The following is an 8,528-nucleotide window of genomic DNA, read 5'->3' as shown; positions in this document are numbered from 1 at the left end:
ATCTCTTTCCAGGCGATTAAAGATGCATAAGCAACAGGGCTCCATTAAGGAACATATAATCTCTTCCCACAAGCTGACCATCACCAGAGAAGTCTTAACAAAAAACACAGAAATCATCGATAGATACAGCGATAGCAGGCGGCTTCATATCTGCGAGGCACTACACATCAAGAAGTCAACACCAGCAATCAACAGCCAATTAATGCACAACTATATTCTACCCACTTCAAGACTCCGCACCAATATAGAAGCATCAAGAAATATGGGCCAATAGGCCATCTGCAGTTACTTCCATTCTTCCCTTTAACTTACCCAATATTATACCCATTGTTTCATGTTCTGTCTTGTGTTGAAAGTATGTTTTCACCTCATCCAAAACTGTTGTAACATATCACCTCACCCAAATGCAGGCATATAAAATGAAAGCCGTTTAAGTTATAGCATAATAGAACTCTGTTTAGTGTTTGCAAGTTATAGTTGTGTGTGTAAACTAAAGTCTTTGAAAATGTAATAAGTTATTACGAAATGCGTTCAAGTGTCACGTCAGACTAGAAATAAAAATGAATTTTGAAGAATTGATTTTTCAATTACCATCGACAGTGAAAAGAAACATAAGAAATATTGAGAAAATTCGTGTTAGAATTATTAATCTTAATTTTTCGATCATATTCAGAGATTCAGATTCAGATTCAGATGTTTATTCAGGTAAGGTATATACATACAAGTGATGTTACATTAATGGATTGATATATAGATAGAGCTAGTACATACAATGCCTAAAGCCACTATTACGCAATGCGTTTCGGGCAAATATATATAATTTTGGGCATATATAATAATAATATATATATATATATATATATATATATATATATATATATATATATATATATATATATATATATATATATATATATATATATATGTATATATATATATATATATATTTATATGTGTGTGTGTGTGTACTCACCTAATTGTGCTTGCGGGGGTTGAGCTCTGGCCCTTTGGTCCCGCCTCTCAACCGTCAATCAACAGGTGTACAGGTTTCTGAGCCTATTGGGCTCTATCATATCTACACTTGAAACTGTGTATGGAGTCAGCCTCCACTACATCACGTCCTAATGCATTCCATTTGTCAACCACTCTGACACTAAAAAAGTTCTTTCTGATATCTCTGTGGCTCATTTGGGCACTCAGTTTCCACCTGTGTCCCATAGTGCGTGTGCCCCTTATGTTAAATAGCCTGTCTTTATCTACCCTATCAATTTCCTTGAGAATCTTGAATGTGTTTTTTTTTTTTTAATTTTGCCCCGAGGGGCGAGTTTATTGGGCAGCGTCACTCATCTTGTGAGTGGACATACCGCCATAGCAGCATGTACAACACTCCCCAATAGGAAGAAAACCCGCTGGGTTGTTCATCCTGTCACTTGTACCCAGACACAGCTGGGACTTGCTTAATTGTCTCAAGTGAACAGCTCCTCAAACAAGAAAATTAACATCTATCAACCCTTAAAAGCTTACGTTATCTTGTGGGTGCAAAATGGGGGAATCTTTTAAGAACAGTATCAATAAACACATAATTCTGATGTCTCTCAGGTGTTAATATTCACGTAGATAGTGGTCAAGGCGGTGTCCATGACTCTCACCACAGATTCTGCAACTTCGCTTATCTTGAGGTTATCTTGAGATGATTTCGGGGCTTTAGTGTCCCCACGGCCCGGTCCTCGAACAGGCCTCCACCCACAGGAAGCAGCCCGTGACAGCTGACTAACACCCAGGTACCTATTTTACTGCTAGGTAACAGGGGCATAGGGTGAAAGAAACTCTGTCCATTGTTTCTCTCCGGCGCCCGGGATCGAACCCGGGACCACAGGATCACAAGTCCGGTGTGCTGTCCGCTCGGCCGACCGGCTCCCTGATCATCTGTTGTTTCCATTCCATATCTCCATGCATATTTGTATCCAAGACGGATTCTCGCTATTACTGATTCTCTCCCTCGTCCTTATCCTCTTAGGCCATAATGATTGGGATTGCCAGCTGCAACCATGGTGTACAATCGTACAGATTCGCTGGTTTGTGCTTCTATCCTCCTTTCCTCAGTTACCTTGTCACGGTGATGTTGCCTGACAATACCTCTAATTTGTAGTAGAGTCTTAGGTATGAAGTATTCAATATGGTCTCCTTCAGCGCCTTCAGCAGCCAGCACATCTGCTCGTTCATTCCCACGTATTCCAACATGGGAGGGGATCAACAGAAACTTGATGACTCTTCTCTGATTGGTAAGTACTCTCACAGCTCTCTTAATTTCAGCGACTATTGCAAGATTTTCTGCCCGATTTTTATTTAGGCTTTGCAGTGCTGCTTTTGAATCGGTGAAAATCACTGCACCATTAGTGTTCCGTTCAAGAATCCTTAGCGCCATAACAATGGCAGTTAGCTCTGCTTGCGTTGAAGAGGCATAGTTCTCATTACGCGCTTTTTCTTCATTTCTACGTTGGAAAGTATTATCCTTGATTACCGTGTATGCTGCACCAGCCCTTCCATTGACAGGATTAAATGACCCGTCAGTGTAGATTTGATCTAGTTCATCTCCGGCTTCTTTATAAATTACCTCAAGATACTTGTGCCTCATTTCTTGTGGAAATATGTTGGATTTTTTCATTGCCATTTCATTGATGATAATCTTGCATGAGTCATCCTCCCAGGGAGGTAACCTCTCTACAGGGAGGAGCTCACAAGCTTGCTCAAGCAGGTGAAGCTCTTCGAGGTAGCAGACTGATCTGTAATACCATTTTTTGCTTCTCCTGTTTCCCCCCTGAAAGTAGCACAGAGCTCAGTTTTTTCTTAGCAATATTATTGTAATGGGGATCTCTGGCTATCCTAATTGCAAGCTTAGCATTCAGCTCCTTAATTCTGCTTTTCACACTGGGGAGGGACAACTCGTCTCGTAGATTAGACGTTTTGGCAGTTCTTGGAACTCCAAGAATGATTGTCATGACTTCATTTTGAATGCTTTCAAGCCTTTCCATATCGCTTTAGGAGTAGGCGCACAGAACTGGTGCGACATAGTCTATGACGGAGCGCACATAGGCTGTTTACATCATTCTAAGCACGGCAATAAAGGCTCCATGTCCATTCCAGGTCATAGCTTTCAGTGCCTTGAGTCGACTTTTGCATGTTCCTATGAGTTGATTGAACTCCTCTTTCTTCCAATTGTTAGAGCCGACAGTGACGCCAAGGTACCGTTAGTGATCAACCCATTCAAGTGTTACACCATTAATTTGCAGTTCTTCATTTGCTCTCGGCTTGTGATGGGAGTATGCCTTCGTCTTGTTTGTGGAGAGAGTGAAACCGAGTTCAATACTTTTCCTTCCAAGGAGTTCAGTGGACTGTTCAATTTTTCCCAAGGTGGGACCTTGTATTAGGACATCATCTGCATATCCCACTTGTTGTGTTCCTTTCGGAAAATCAATATTTGCAATGGCGTTTATAAGTACATTGAATAGTGTAGGGCTTAAGACTCTGCCTTGGGGGGGTCCCGAGTTCCATTTTCATTGTTCTGGAGACTGCTCCATTGAAACAAACCTTGGCTTTCCTCCCTGTGAGGTAGTCTTCAACCCATTTCATGAGTCTCCCCTTGACACCCATGCATGCAAGCTCGTCCTGGATCGCAATCCCCTGTGCTTTGTCGAAGGCTCCTTTGATGTCAACAAATACAGAGTACCTAGCCGTGTCATTAGCCAAGTAATTAACTAGACAATTTGCTGTGCTCCGTCCTTTAACAAATCCATTGACCCCTCCCTTAACCTGCCTATTTTTTGCAACAGTCGGTTTAGGATGATCTCTTCAAGCATCTTGCAAGTGCATGACACGAGACTGATAGGTCTGTAACTACCAGGGTCATTGGGCTTTGGTATGGGAACAATTATTGCGTGTTTCCATTGTGAAGCCCTTACATCCTGGGCTGTGATTGGTTCCCCATTTTCGTTATCACTAGACAGCGCTCTTGTTATTCTAATTCTTCTGTCATCATGTCGCAGGAGCTGTTCCCTGCTGATTTCTGCAGGGAGGGAGGAGGAGGATGCTGCATCACTCCACTTGTGAATTAGTTCTTCAGTCTTACCCTGGGGGTCTTTGTGAGCCGCATGCCGGGTTCTGCCCCCCTCAGCTATCTGATTTTTTGCCCACACTTGTCTTGCAGATGTTTCCCGTCCAATAGAGCTAGTGAACTCAAGCCATTGTCTTTCCCGCTCTTTAATCTTCTCTTCCCTGACTACTTGACACACAGTTTTAAACAACTCTTGGTTACTTTCAGTGGGATGTCTCCGATACTCTCTACTCATGTCTCTTACATATGCGTTAAAGCATCTTTATCTAATCGTTCTCATACCATTTTATTTTCTTCCTCTGAGGGTTGCTTCGCCCAGGTGTACGGCGCGGAACTCTGAGACAGCTCTCAATTTGGCGATTAAGGTCATCAACAAATGTATCAATGTCTTCTGGGGTTTGGTATTCCGTGAACCAGTCACTCATGCAGTTTATGAAGTGCGGCCTCATATCTGGTCCGAGTGTACACTGGCGTTACTGTGTACACTGGCGTTACTGTGTACACTGGTGTTACTGTGTACACTGGTGTTACTGTGTACACTGGTGTTACTGTACACTGGCGTTACTGCGTGCCCTGATGTGCTGGTGTCCTGGTTGTGTCTGCTGACGTACCTCGGCAGTATGTGTTGCATCATCTTGCACCAGGCTCTGGCTTGCAGGACCTCCACTTGTGGGAACCGCCCTGTGAGATTTATATTTACGTTAATTTATATATTTCGATAGCAATTTGTATGATGTTAAGGGACTGTATTTCTGCAATATTTCTCACAAATCGATCCTTACACATTAGGGGGGGGGGGGGGGTTATATCAAATTTATATATATATATGCAGCCAATCAAACTAAAGTATTAAACTACATATATTAGTATAAAATTGGGGGTGCCTTATCTTATTGTACAGTAGGCTTAGTCCACCAGATATAACTAGAGTGTAGACACTATATTATCCTCTCGAGAGGCTAGCTTCCATCATCCATAGTAACTGATGTACCAAGTCCTTCTTCCTCTTCTTGTTCCTGACAAAGGGTGCTAGCTGTAAAGCCGGAATCCTAATATATGACACCTATATCAGAGAAAACACTGTATATTAGATAAGGACAAAGGCTTAGTTACCTGGGTTGATTCGATTGTTTGTGTTCTAACCGGTATTAATCATATCTACCTAACATTACTGGCCAATAATGACTTAGATAAGATTTCGGAAAGACACTTTCCTTGTGGTGATTGACAGCGTGTTGATGATGGTAGAACACTTTGATCTCCATAACACTTCGTCCAAGAGTAATTATAGGAGCTGAACTCGCTCCAACGACTCAGTCTTAACAAACAAAACATGTTACCAAACATTCTGTTTATCTCTCAGAATGTTTGGTAACATGTTTATTGTTTGTGATGTGTGTCTATGTATGTACTAACACGTTGTACTGAACGGGGTGAGAATAGCTTGAGCTAACTCATCCCTTTGTGTGTATTTTACCTCAATAAACTTATTTCAATTTCAATGGCTGACTGCTCTCCCTCCTGACGTCTTGGCTCTCCTTGTCCAATGTCAATAAGTGATAGAAGGATCACATTTACTCTATTTTGATACTGATAAATAAGTTAACTCAAACGAGATGTTTTTATGATGTAATAAGTCCAAAGACTACTGTATTTAAAATTAATTCCCAACAGAATAGCTGGTGAATTTATAGTACTATGTGGCAATGATATCCCGTTTTCTATTGACGAAAAATTCCACTACAAACTACATTTTCTATGGGTAACTTGTGTATACAACACAGCAGCAATATTATCTGCCTGTTGCATGTATTATTATTAAATGGTGTCAGGTTTTCCGACACCACTTGATGGACTCTGCTGTTGCAGAAGTCTGAGGATTTGTTCCTGAGTCGTCTTAATCTGGCAGAGTGCTTTCTCAGGTTCCGTTTGCTTTTGCAATATTTGGTGGACGACTGGATGATCTTTTATCATATGGTCTAATATTGCTGTAACACAAACCTGAGTGACGACCTCCTGGAGGGTCAGGAGTGTCTGGAGCGGGAGGCAGATGGGAGACAGTGGAGGGGTCTGGTTCATTGGTATGGGTTTGGAGATTAGGTGGTGGTGGTGTGACACCGTGGGTAGAGATTGAGGTGTGGGTGGATGGGTTCCCTGGAGGGGGAAGAGGTGGAAAGGCCAAAGGGATGGGGGAGCGGTGGTGGCTGGCTACACCGCTCCTGCCCACAGCCCATGCCTGATTCCCCTCTCCTCCCTAGGTTCCCCTGTTCACTGAGTAATCACTACCCCAGACTGCTGTCGGTCTACTGTGAGCTGGACCCTGGGCTCCACCCTGAACTGGACCCTGGCTTGCTGTGGTACTGTTCACGGAGCCATTCCCGCCCTTGTTCACTGGTCCACCTGCGGTTTGATTCGGTGGCTTCGAGCCCCGCCATGTAGGCTTCGCGCTGCAATGCCTGTTTCAGGCATGGTGAGGTTGCTTGCAGTTGACATATTTAGGTATTACTCCGCCACCCTCACCCGGTGCAAACTTAGCTAGGCACTTCTTGGTGTCGTGAGAGCCACAGCAACACCCACACGTAATTGGGCGATCACACTGCCACGTTCTGTGATCCCACCGTTGACAGTTGCCACATAGGGACGGGCTGTCAATAAACCTCTCTACTTTGCATGCCCTCATGCCTGGAACTTTAATGACCTGGGGTAGGTCTCCCTTCCACAGAGCGATTGCCTGATTTTTAGTGTGGTGATCATGTCCCCCCCTAACTCTTCTATCTTCCAGCGAAGTGGGGTTTAATTTCCGTAGCCTCTCCTCGTAGCTCAAACCTGTCAGCTCGGGTACTAGTCTGGTGGCAAACCTTTGAAACTTTTCCAGTTTGGTCTTATCCTTGACTAGATATGGACTCCATGCTGGGGCTGCATACTCCAGGATTGGCCTGACATATGCGATATACAAAGTTCTGAATGATTCTTTACACAAGTTTCTGAATGTCGTTCTTATGTTGGCCAGCCTGGCATATGCCGCTGATCTTATCCCCTGATATGTGCTGCAGGGGACGGGTCTGGCGTGATGTCAACCCCCAAGTCTTTTTCTCTCTCTGACTCTTGAAGAATTTCATCTCCCAGTTGATACCTAGTATCTGGCCTCCAGCTCCCTGTGTGTGTGTGGGAGACCCTTGGTAAGCGAGAGTGGAAGGTAACCTTAAATGTTCTGCGGTCAACGTTGGTGGTAGGAGGGTCAAACCCACCCTCCAACATCTGGGCATGATACCTGCAGACTCCACAGCAACACTCCCCCAGCCTCCAGTTGATGTTTGTAGATGCCTCATCTAACCTCACTTATGTCACACATTAACCTACAGTTCCTGTGATATTTAAACTCCTCATCACAGTGGCGTCTCCCCAATATAAACTGTATTGGATTTTGTCCCGAAATAGCAATATGCTGACTGGACAAGTATGTATGTATGTATGTATGTATGTATGTATGTATGTATGTATGTATGTATGTATGTATGTATGTATGTATGTTGTGTGTGTATGTATTCCCAATCACGTTAAAGACTGCCGTTCTATCATCCAGTTTAAGAAAAAAACAAAAACAAAGTGCAACATATATATATATATATATATATATATATATATATATATATATATATATATATATATATATATATATACATACATACATATACGTCCAGTTACAAGGAATTGTTATATATATATATATATATATATATATATATATATATATATATATATATATATATATATATATATATATATATATATATATATATAACAATTCCTTGTAACTGGACGTATATGTATGTATGTATGTGTTACGAACCCAAGTTCATCGTCAGAGCACGGAGCAGCGACATCAATGCCATCTGTGAGTCCGCTCCCGAAACCCCCACTAATTGGACGACGCCATCTAGTAGTGACAAGACTATACCAGCCAGAAATGCTAGATTCTTGTCCTATTGGCTCGAGAGGTAGATGGGGCTGACCTCTGGTGAGGTGGCGCCTAGAAAATCAGCGCCATATATTGAGCGAAAAGGTGTACGTTTACGTCAGGGTCCGTAAGTGTTGTTTCCTAATGTCCCAGTGTACTTTTTTTTTCTTTTTAGCAGGGATAATCCTGCGCGGGCCCTAAGCCTCTGGCTGGCCCACTAAGTGATGCTTGGTTCTGTTTTACCTGGGCGGAGGATGAGTATGTATGACTCGTATGGTCGCTTCAGTAAGATGTTGCCATATGTGTTTAACAACTTCCTCTGCTCTGTTGAATCGAAGGTGAAATCTTAACGGGTTTGTAACTGTGTACTGTGTTAGATAATGTTCCAGTGGTCTGTCGGGCATTTCTCCACAGTGTTGACATTTCCTCTCACCTTCCGGAACCCGTAAGCCTATTTCC

Source organism: Procambarus clarkii, chromosome 80 (assembly GCF_040958095.1).
Source record: "Procambarus clarkii isolate CNS0578487 chromosome 80, FALCON_Pclarkii_2.0, whole genome shotgun sequence".
In the NCBI taxonomy this organism is placed as follows: Eukaryota; Metazoa; Arthropoda; class Malacostraca; order Decapoda; family Cambaridae; genus Procambarus; species Procambarus clarkii.
The sequence above is the reverse complement of the archived record's forward strand: the minus strand, read 5'-3'. Positions refer to the sequence as shown.